An 11938-nucleotide genomic window follows, 5' to 3' on the forward strand; every position below is an offset into this window, starting at 1 on the left:
GGGTGGAGCATTTCAGTTTGTCAGTGATGTGTACGCCGAGGAACTTGAATCTTTCCACCTTCTTCACTGTGGTCCCGTCGATGTGGATAGGGGGTTGCTCCCTCTGCTATTTCCTGAAGTCCACGATCATCTCGGTCCAGCCTCCCATCAACTCTTTGATATACAGGTGGAACAGGAAGCCATCATTGCTTTTAAAGCTATGTGCCGGGCTATTAAAGCGCAAAGCCCTGCAATGGGACGATTGAAGTCTGGTGTAAAATCTCAATTTATACTGTAGATCTACAGAGACCATGAGAGCCGCTGCAGCCGTCCTATTGGTCCTCTGTCTCCTGACCATCAGTCACGATAAGTTACCATCATCTGAAACATGCTTGATGAACTTGGAATTGATCAAGATTTTATTGGTGCAATCTACTCATATGTCTTTGACTCTATAGCATGGGACAGTCAGGAGCTAGTGGACATCAAGAATCTGATGCAGATTGATGTAGGACTGGGCAAGTGGTTGCAACGGACACAAGTAAAATGTCCTACTACCCGGTAGGTGATAATTGGGTCTGCCTGTCTGGTTCCCTGAATCATATCACTGTAGGACCAGCAGGGATCTGGGGTATCAACAAGGCAGACTCAATTCACAAGTGTGTGGCCAGTAACTGGGTGCAAGCTGCAGGTAAGTGGAGAGCACTGCTCAATATTTATCCAGAGGACACCTGCTTCTTAGCTTTCCTGATACCATCAGGGTGTTGAAAAAATGATGAATGTTTTACAATTTTAACATGTAAGTCATTTGGCAGAATTCACAGATACGTGCTCCCGTTTGCTTGTCTGTCCGTCTGTCTTTGTTGTCTTCAGGCCTTCTGAAGCAGGTGGATGCTGGAGGTGTTCCATTTATTGTTGGACGATACTCCATACTGTCGGACACGCACAAGGGACCAGACACCCCTTCCATGGACAAGAGCGCCAGGAAGTATGAAGTACTACAGTTGTGGACCCTTTGGCTGCTGGGTAGTCAAGAATGACGATATCTACTTAATGAGTGTAAGATCTGGGAAAGAGTGTGAGAGCTGGAGTAGAGTAGTAGAAGATGAAGAGTGTCAGTTATTTTAAAACTGTTTCATATTATAACTGTTGAAATTGTCCTAAAACACTGATTGAATCTGTTTGTTTCCAGCTGAATCAAGACTGCCTAAACAACGGGTGGAGTCCCATTGACGGCAAGCTTTTTATGACTGAGGTGGCAACTGATGGTAGTGGGGTCAACTTTTTGGGTGATATTTATACTAGGTAAGGTTGTGTTAGGTTCTGAACAAACAGAGTAAAAACTCACGAAAAGCTCAAACTAAGTTAATTCACCCACTGGGTTAAACAACTGCAAAATACAAAAACATGATTGCACATACACATATATTTTTGTCCTCCCACTAGCCGGAATCAACTCCTTGCACATCTAGACAGCCAATACATCTCTGTTGCTAGTCAAGAACTTGTTTGGTTCCTCTCACTGGTGTAGTCATGGCCCCACCTGACGCTAAAACCTTTGTGGTCTGTTCCTTCTCACTCCATCTGACCTGTGACCTGGGCCGAATTCCTCTCTCCTCCTTAATCCACACCTGTCCTCCCTTATCTGTGACTGAAACCAGACATTTGCCCTGTGCTTCCCCCCTTAGGATACATGAGATTCAACAATAACATGTTTGACAGAACGTAAACTTTCTTCATTCCCATGTCTCAGTCAACAATTTTCCATACACCTTACAGTACCAGTCAAAAGTTAGGACACAACTACTCATTCAAGGGTTTTTCTTTAGTTTTACTATTTTCTACATTGTAGAATAATAGTGAAGACATCAAAACTGTGAAATAACACATATGGAATCGTGTAGTTACCAAAAAAGTGTTAAACAAATCAAAATATATTTTAGATTCTTCAACGTAGTATCACATAGTGATCCAAGATGGCGTAGCAGTGCAGACGTGTTTGTCGTTGTCCTGTGTAAATTGTCTTTTTTCGTCTTTTGTATATATTTCTATCTCTTTTTCCATTTTTTTATTAAATATACCTTCCGGCAACCCGCCTCACCCAATGTGATACGGATCCGCTATTCTTTTAGACCTTACAGCTAGAACCTCCATCAGAAGATAGCCATCAGATGCTAGCCAGCTAATTAGCTACCAGCTATTTAGTCATTGTTAGCCACTGCTACCTCTAGCTCAGACACCAGCCGCTTTTACCCTGGATAAAACCCGCCAGTCTGCTCAGTGCAATATCAACCCTGAGAATTATTGGACTGCTTTTCTCCACCATTACTCCATTACTGGACCATTACTCCAGATCACCACAGCTAGCTAGCTGCTACCGAGTGGCCCAGCCCCGAAGCTAGCCTTTGAGCCAGGCCCATCTCCCGGCCTGCTCAGTGGACCCTATGATCACTCGGCTACACAGCTGATGCCCCCCGGACTCTTCACTAACACGACTAGAAGCCACTACATCGCCGGATTCCTGCCGTAAGCTCTGGACCTTTGCATCGGATCATCGCAACTAGCTAGCTGCTACCGAGTGTCTAACGCCCTTGTCCCGAAGCTAGTACAAGTTAGCCCCGAGCCAGGCGCATCTCCCGGCTAGCAAACAAAATTACTCCAGCTACAATACCTCTTTAACCAATTGACCTGGACCCTTTGTCGACACGGAGCCCCGCCGATCCATCACGTCTGGTCTGTCGACGTAATTCAGTCCGATGTTCCCTCAACCGCCCTTTGTCGGATGTCGGTGAAGACGCTTCTGCTAGCACCGGCCTGCTAACCTTTATGAACGCTGTGTCTCCCGCTTGTTAGCGTAGTAACGACTTCCCTGTTTCATTTATTGCTGTTCACTGGACCCTATGATATCTGGCTTCATAGCTGATGCCTGCTGGACTGTTCATTAATTACGGTACTCCATTTTGTTTATCTTTTGGACCCAGACTTCGAACTCAGGCCCTGTGTGTAGTTAACTGACCCTCTCTGCCCATTCATCGCCATTTTACCTATTGTTGTTGTCTTAGCTGATTAGCCGTTGCTGTCTTACTCGTTGTCTTAGCTACCTCTCCCAATCAACACCTGTGATTGCTTTATGTCTCTCTCTAATGTCAATATGCCTTGTATACTGTTTAGGGTAGTTATCATTATTTTATTTCACTGCGGAGCCCCTAGCCCCACTCAACATGACTCAGATACCGCTTTTGCCCCACCTCCCACAACTAGCATAACTAGCGCCTCCAGAGATGCAACCTTTCTTATCGTCACTCAATGCCTAGGTTTACCTCCACTCTACCTGCACCGTACCAAACCCCTGTCTGTACATTATGCCCTGAATCTTTTCTACCACGCCCAGAAATCTGCTCCTTTTATTCTCTGTCCCCAATGCACTAGACCACCAGATTTGATAGCCTTTAGCTGTAAATCAAATCAAAATCAAATGTATTTATATAGCCCTTCTTACATTAGCTGATATCTCAAAGTGCTGTACAGAAACCCAGCCTAAAACCCCAAACAGCAAGCAATGCAGGTGTAGAAGCACGGTGGCTAGGAAAAACTCCCTAGAAAGGCCAAAACCTAGGACGATTTCTAGAGAGGAACCAGGCTATGAGGGGTGGCCAGTCCTCTTCTGGCTGTGCGGGATGGAGATTATAACAGAACAAGGCCAAGATGTTCAAATGTTCATAATTGACCAGCATGGTCAAATAATAATAATCACAGTAGTTGTCGAGGGTGCAACAAGTCAGCACCTCAAGAGTAAATGTCAGTTGGCTTTTGATAGCCGATCATTGAGAGTATCTCTACCGCTCCTGCTGTCTCTAGAGAGTTGAAAACAGCAGGTCTGGGACAGGTAGCACGTCCGGTGAACAGGTCAGGGTTCCATAGACGCAGGCAGAACAGTTGAAACTGGAGCAGCAGCATGGCCAGGTGGACTGGGGACAGCAAGGAGTCATCATGCCAGGTAGTAATGAGGCATGGTCCTAGGGCTCAGGTCCTCCGAGAGAGAGAATTAGAGAGAGCATACTTAAATTCACACAGGACACCGGATAAGAGAAATACTCCAGATATAACAGACTGGCCCTAGCCCCCCGACACACAAACTACTGCAGCATAAATACTGGAGGCTGAGACAGGAGGGGTCAGGAGACACTGTGGCCCCATCCAATGATACCCCCGGACAGGGCCAAACAGGCAGGATATAACCCCACCCACTTTGCCAAAGCACAGCCTCCCACACCACTAGAGGGATAACTTCAACCACCAACTTACCATCCTGAGACAAGGCCGAGTATAGCCCACAAAGATCTCTGGCACGGCACAACCCAAGGGGGGGCGCCAACCCAGACAGGAAGACCACGTCAGTGAGTCAACCCACTTAAGTGATGCAGCCCTCCTAGGGACGGCATGGAAGAACACCAATAAGCCAGTGACTCAGCCCCTGTAATAGGGTTAGAGGCAGAGAATCCCAGTGGAGAGAGGGGAACTGGCCAGGCAGAGACAGCAAGGGCGGTTCGTTGCTCCAGAGCTTTTCCGTTCACCTTCACACTTCTGGGCCAGACTACACTCAATCATAGGACCTACTGAAGAGATGAGTCTTCAGTAAAGACTTAAAGGTTGAGACCGAGTCTGCGTCTCTCACATGGGTAGGCAGACCATTCCATAAAAATGGAGCTCTATAGGAGAAAGCCCTGCCTCCAGCTGTTTGCTTAGAAATTCTAGGGACAATTAGGAGGCCTGTGTCTTGTGACCGTAGCGTACGTGTAGGTATGTACGGCAGGACCAAATCGGAAAAATAGGTAGGAGCAAGCCCATGTAATGCTTTGTAGGTTAGCAGTAAAACCTTAATCAGACCTTGCCTTAACAGGAAGCCAGTGTAGGGAGGCTAGCACTGGAGTAATATGATCACATTTTTTTGTTCTAGTCAGGATTCTACCAGCCGTATTTAGCACTATCTGAAGTTTATTATTTAGCCATATTACAACCTATGTGTTGTGATAGTTGAGTTGTTTGCTCTATAAGATGTTAGTTCATATGCCTTGACATGTATGCCTAAGGTCGAGGCAATAATTATACACCGTGACAGAATAAATTCAACCACACCTTTGTTTCATCATTTTCAGACCACTAAACAACTATTGATTTAGAACCACGTTACCCGCAAGTATAAAAAAATAAACAGGAGCTGCCTTCACTATTCCAGCACCATTTAATCTTCAACATTTTAACATCAAATCCCCTATGCTTAGTCTAATACAGTGACAACTAATATACCAAAATATACCAAAAACGATTTAGTCCAATCAATGTCCAATAAATGTAATCTCACTGTGTTCTTTGGGACCTTCAATGGTGCAGAAATGTGTTGGTATCCTTCCCTATATCTGTGCCTCGACACAATCCTGTCTCAGAGCTCTACAGACAATTCCTTTGATATCATGAATTGGTTTTTGCTCTGACATGCACTGTCAACTGTGGGACCTGATATAGACAGGTTTGTACCTTTCCAAATCATGTCCAATCAATTGAATTTACAACAGGTGGATGATCAATGAAAACAGGATGCACCTGAGCTCAAAATGAGTCTCGTATCAAAGGGTCTGAATACTTGTGTAAATAAGGTATTAATATTTTTTATATTCAACAAATGTGAAGAAAAAAATCTTGCTTTGTCGTTATGGGGTATTGTGTGTGCAGATGTCGTTTTGTGCCGTCTGCTTTGCATAATATAAGGAATGCAAAATTATTTGTACTTTTAATTTTGATAGTATATTTAGACCATTACTCATGGACTATTTTACTGGGTGACTTTCACTTGTAGGTGTGGACTCATCTAGTGGGCTGGACACTTGACGTTTTTACCATTAGAAGCCAGAGGTTGAGGGTAAATGGGTGCCTGTCAGGGGAGCTGGCGTCATCAACAGGCTCACCTCTGGGACTTCCTCTCGCCACTCCGATATATACTGTATATTCTGTCGTAGCCACTACACTCTTAGAAAAAAGGGTTCCAAAAGGGTTGTTTGGCTGTCCCCATAGAATAACTATTTTTGATTCAAAGTAGAACCCTTTTTGGTTCCAGATAGAACTCTTTTGGGCTCCATGTAGGACCTCCCAAAAGGGTTCTACCTGGAACCAAAAGGGTTCTTCAAAAAATGTTCCTATGGGGACAGCTGAAGAACCCTTTTTGGATCTAGATCTCACCTTTTTTTCCCTAAGAGTGTACGAGAACCAACTCAACCTGTTGTTTGTGGACGACTCAGTAATAGTCCTTCATGCAGTTAAAACTGATGATGATTTTGTACATTCATGCGACAGTTTATTCTTGTTCTAGCTGGTCTGACTAGCATGGTGTAGCTGGTTTTGCTAGTGACAGGCCTTCAGTGTATTTTGGACAATGGTGACAAGCCTTCATTCACTGTGTTTTCGACACAGGTGACAAACCTTCACTGGATTTTGGACACATACAAGCTTACAATGGTGATGCTGTTATACTGGTGACGAAGCTGGTCAAGCTGGTCTGACCACGTCCAACAGTTTGGGTAGTCGTATTTAGTATTATTTCTAACCCCGGCAGTCATTCTGGATGCATATTGTGTGAGAAGAAAAGTTCAAAATTGTTGATATCCCCACTCTGGCTGGATTCTGATAGGAATTAAACATCCCTTTTCAAGCTAGCATGACGTGACTTGATTCTGGTGACTGGCTTATTTTGGTCACCATCAAAAACACAGTGAAGTCTGGTCATCACAAAAACACAACAAAGAGACCACGGAAACACAGCGAAGGCTGGTCACCAGCATCGTCAACAGTCTCGTCCTGGTCTAGGCTGTTTTTCTCAGCAGAGGAGGCTGCCATCTTTATGCATGTGAATACTCTACACTTCAATTGTTGATCACACAGCGCTTGTGATTTACTGTAGGTTGACACAGCAAACGTACAGGCCTAAAGAAAGTCTACACCTCCATTTTGTTGTGTTACAAAGTGGGATTGAAAAATATGTAATTGTATAGTTTTTGTCATTTATCTACACAAAATACTCCATGAATACTCCATAATGTCAAAGTAAAAAAAACTAATCTGAAATGTTTTACAAATTAATAACCATTAATGAACTAAAATATAGTTGTTGCGTAAGTAGTTCAAAAGTAAAATGTGGCTTAACAAATCACATAAGTTATATGGACTCACTCTGTGTGAAATAATAGGGGGCTGACCCTTCCTCTGTCCCCCATACATACAGTGGCGGATTTAGGTATAGGCGACATGGACAGCCGCCCAGGGAGGCATCTTGCCGGGGGCGGCACTAAGACAACACTAAGACACATCTACATTGGTTGGTTACCAAGAAGACAGTGAATGTTCCTGAGTGGCCAAGTTACAGTTTTGAGTTAAGTCTGCTTGGAAATCTGTGGCAACACTTGCAAATTGCAGTCTAGCCATGATCCACAACACCTTTACATAAACTATATAACATAGTGGGGCCTAACCCAAACCACGAAAACCACCCCCAGACCATTATTTCTCCTCCACCAAACTTTACAGTTGGCAATATGCATTCGGGCAGGTAACTCTCTCCTGGCATCCGCCAAACCCAGATTCATCCTTCAGACTGCCACCTCAATTACCTCGACTAACCTGTGCTACACATTGACTATGTACCGGTACCCCCTCTATATAGCCTCACTACTGTTATTTTACTGCTGCTCTTTAATTATTTATTATTTTTATTTTTTACTTATCCATTTTTTACTTAATACTTATTTATTTCAACTAGTTTGTTGGTTAAGGGCTTGTAATTAAGCATTTCACTGTAAGGTGAACAGGAAGAACCACTGTGGACCGCCACGACATCCAGATACCCACTGGTCCAGTGTTTTAGAACCTGGACACGTTTAGAACCTGGACAAAAGTTTATTTGAAAAGCTTACGAGTCCAGCAGACATGTAAAATACAACCATACAATACATTATTCAAAAAGGTACCAAAAAGTACAGTAAAAATAACACTTCCCTCTCAGGGGGGTGAAAACTTATATAATCGAGGTACATTTGTGTTTTATTTTGCATTCATTTCAAAGTATATTAGATTTCTTTCACTTTGACACTACAGAGTATTTTGTGTAGGTTGTTGACGATAAAATTGTCATTATATTGCTATTATATCCGTTTTAATCCCACTTTGTGAATACAATCTGAAGAAATCCAAGGTGGGTGTGGACTTTCTATAGGCACTGTATTTCAAAATGTAAACAGAGAAAACGTGAGAAGAACAAAGGAACTCTCCTCTCCCCTCTCCCAGACACCGGACACCATCAAGTCTTCGCTAAACAGGTGGAACAGGAGCCATCATTGCTGACAGCTGTGTGCAGGGCTATAAAAGCGCAAAGTCTTCCAAGGGGACAATTGAAGTCTGGTGTACAACCAAACGTATACTGTAGATCTACATAGACATCATGAGAGCCACTGCAGCCGTCCTATTGGTCCTCTGTCTCCTGACCATCAGTCATGGTAAGTTACCATCATCTGAAACATGCTTGATCAACTTGGAGTTGAAGTTTTTCTTGGTATACTCTACTCATATGTCTTTGTCTCCATAGCATGGGACTGTCAGGAGGTAGTAAACATCAAGAATCTGATGCAGATCGATGCAGGACTGGGGCAAGTGGTTGCTACGGACACAAGTCAAATCCCCTACTACCTGGTAGGTGATAAATGGATCCGCATGCCTGGTTCCCTGAAGCATATCACTGTAGGACCAGCAGGGATCTGGGGTGTCAACAAGGACTATGCAATCTACAAGTATGTGGCCGGTAACTGGGTTCAAGCTGCAGGTAAGTGGAGAGCATTACTCAATATTTATCCAGAGGACACCTGCTTATTAGCTTTCCTGAAACCATCAGGCTGTTGAAAAAACGATTGATATTTTAAATTGTAACTTGTAGGTAATTTGGCAGTACTCACAGATATGTGCTCCTTGTTTGCTTGTCCGTCCGTCTGTCTGACTTTGTGGTCTTCAGGCCTTCTGAAACAGTTGGATGCTGAAGGTGACCAGTTTGTTGTGGGGGCTAACATAAACGATACTCCATTTTGTCTGACAAGTAGTGCCACAGTTGGCTACAAGGGTCCAGGCTCACCCCTTCCATGGACAGGATTGCCAGGAGCTGTGAAGTACTACAGCTGCGGACACTTTGGGTGCTGGGCAGTCAACAAGAATGATGATATTTTCTTAATGAGTGTAAGATCTGGGAAAGAGTGTGAGAGCTGGAGTAGAGTAGTAGAGGATGGAGAGTGTCAGTTATTTTAAAACTGTTTCATATTATAACTGTTGAAATTGTCCTAAAACCCTGATTGAATCTGTTTGTTTCCAGCTGAATCAAGACTGCCAAAACAACGGGTGGAGTCACATTGAAGGCAAGCTTTCCATGATTGAGGTGGCAACTGATGGTAGTGTCTTTGGGGTCAACTCTGCGGGTAGTGTTTATACCAGGTAAGGTTGCTACTGAACTATGTGTATGGTCCACCACCCCCCCCCCAACAGTATTAACTTGAAAATGACTTGTAATAATAACTTAGAATAATAATGGTATACCTTTAATTATAACTCTGATCCTTACAGTACATGCTATGTGAATCTCCTTACACAAAAACTAAAATATTGTAGGTACATAAATAAAATCAGTTAAATATAATCAGATCTAAACTTATAGGACTTATTAAGAAATGTGTAGACAGTGTACGATAAAATATGTAAAAGTTGGATGTCCTGTAAAGCTACAGTTTGTGATAAAAAACAACAACTTCCCAGACACCCCACCACTTGTTCTGGTAAACAGCTGAGGAATGTAGTTAGAGAAATGTAACCACTCTCACATTCATACATGGAGCTACGGATGCAAAGACACAACAATTTTTTTATTTAAAAAAAAAAAATGTTTATATTTTCTTTTAAAGCTAAACATTGTTTGTTTACAATAACATTGTTTACAAACAATTGAGTAAAAGCTTACATTTTGGCTTCTAATGTGGTTGAATAAAGCTCAAGATGCAGAAGTTATATTCTTCAAAAATCTATGGCTATATTTAATTATTAAAGTCCAAAAATGGATGTACTTAAAAAAAATGGATAAGCTTTAAAACATGAACCCCAACCCTTTCTTCAACACAGAGACGGCATCACAGCCAGTAAACCAGAGGGCACCGGATGGAGCAATATCCCAATGGGCATGCTCATGGGCCACGTGACCTACGACCTGGGCCGTCTTTGGGTCGTCTCCAAGTCTGGCGGCACCATGGTGTGCACACATTAGCCTCTTCTCTGTAGCTGAAGGCCGTTCGGGATCTGTCTAAAGTTCACTTGTGAACTCATTGATCTCTCTTTCTGGAAAAGCCTTTAGTTCATTAGTTCATAAAAATCCTTCATTTTAAAACCTATTGCTCTACCTATTATTTTCAGTTCTTCAATTATCTTATTGCCATTTAAAAAAATATCAATGAAGATGTTATATTTTCTTGACCACTCCTTGATTAACACTTCAATAGATCTTTGCCATGGAGGCTATTTAAGTGTAGTGTAAACTAGGGCATGGTCATGTTGCTCACAATCCACATGGGTTTTGCTGTGCTTCAGAGGTCATCAATAGGATTGGATGGAATCCTTGTCATTGTTTATTATCTCATTATATAATCATTTCCTGCAAAAATAAAGCATTCATTTTGAAACTATTGTAATTTCTGTGTTATTGTTTTTTTTTATGATATTGAACAGAGGGATTTTAGGTTGCTCTGCCAGTGGTGATTTTAGCATCGAAATCTTGGTGGGGCAAACTCAACCAATTTTTTTTTAGATACATGCCAGCAAAGCCACTGCACAACACAAACTGCCCACAAACTGTTAGGCCCTACATAAAGCTATCCCAACAGCAGAGCTTCCTTTCAGCACCATGGAGAGAATCCTTACCACCACTACACCTAGCTCTCAGCGGAGCCTGGCAACCTGGTCTCAGAGTATTTAGTATTATTCTGTACGTAAATCCGATCCACTCAATTTAGTATGATATGTTACATTTTGTATGGGATGTATTCATTTGTGGATGTCCATTACCATTTAGTATGATATGTTACGAATTACAATTGGTAGTATATGTTAAAAATGTGCAAAGCGTACAATATGTTACACATTCTGGCTAAATGTCTAACGTTAGCTAGTTGGCTTTACTATTTTTAGTTAGGGGAATAACTTTTTCTTCCCTCCAAGCCTGAGGGCGCACACTTTCTAATGAAGATACGGCAAATAGGAGTAGCAATATCGTCCGCTATTATCCTAAGTAATTTTCCATCCAAGTTGTCAGACCTCGGTGACTTGTCATTGTTGATAGACAAAAAATAAAAAATAAAATTCTGGCATGTCATGCCTAAGTTTGCTATTCTTGCCAATGAAAAATTCATTAAAGTAGTTGGCAATACAGGTGGGTTTTGTGATGAATGAGCAATCTGATTCAATGAATGATGGAGAGGAGTTTGCCTTTTTGCCCAAATTTTCATTGAAGGAACTCCAAAACATTTTACTATAATTCTTTAAGCTATTTATCTTTGTTTCATAGTGTAGTTTCTTCTTCTTTCTATTCAGTTTAGTCACATGATTTCTCTATTTATGGTATGTTTGCCAATCGGTATTACAGCCAGACCTATTTGCTATCTCTTTTGCCTCATCCCTCTCAACCATACAACTTTTCAATTCCTCATGTGCCAGACTATAACACTTTGGTGCTTAGCAACCTTATCAAACAACTCTACAAATATACCACCTACCAAGTACAGTAGGAGGGTCACAAAGGAAAACAACGGAAGCTTTAAAATCACTTATATCATGGCATCTTCGAATACTCGTTTTTAATTGTCTTGAAGGGCATTCTAGAGCGTGCATTATT

At 42.2% G+C, this 11938-nt stretch overlaps 1 non-coding gene across 1 annotated transcript; it reads left to right on the forward strand.

Moving 5' to 3' along the window:
- Positions 1 to 8393: 8393 nt before the first annotated feature.
- LOC106590936 (uncharacterized) lies at positions 8394 to 10739 on the forward strand. Its single transcript, XR_014381215.1, has 3 exons — positions 8394 to 8519; positions 8609 to 9246; positions 9380 to 10739. It is a non-coding gene; the product is annotated as an uncharacterized LOC106590936 (transcript).
- The last annotated feature ends 1199 nt before the right edge of the window (positions 10740 to 11938 follow it).

Source organism: Salmo salar, chromosome 17 (assembly GCF_965601325.2).
Source record: "Salmo salar chromosome 17, fSalSal1, whole genome shotgun sequence".
NCBI classification, from domain to species: domain Eukaryota; kingdom Metazoa; phylum Chordata; class Actinopteri; order Salmoniformes; family Salmonidae; genus Salmo; species Salmo salar.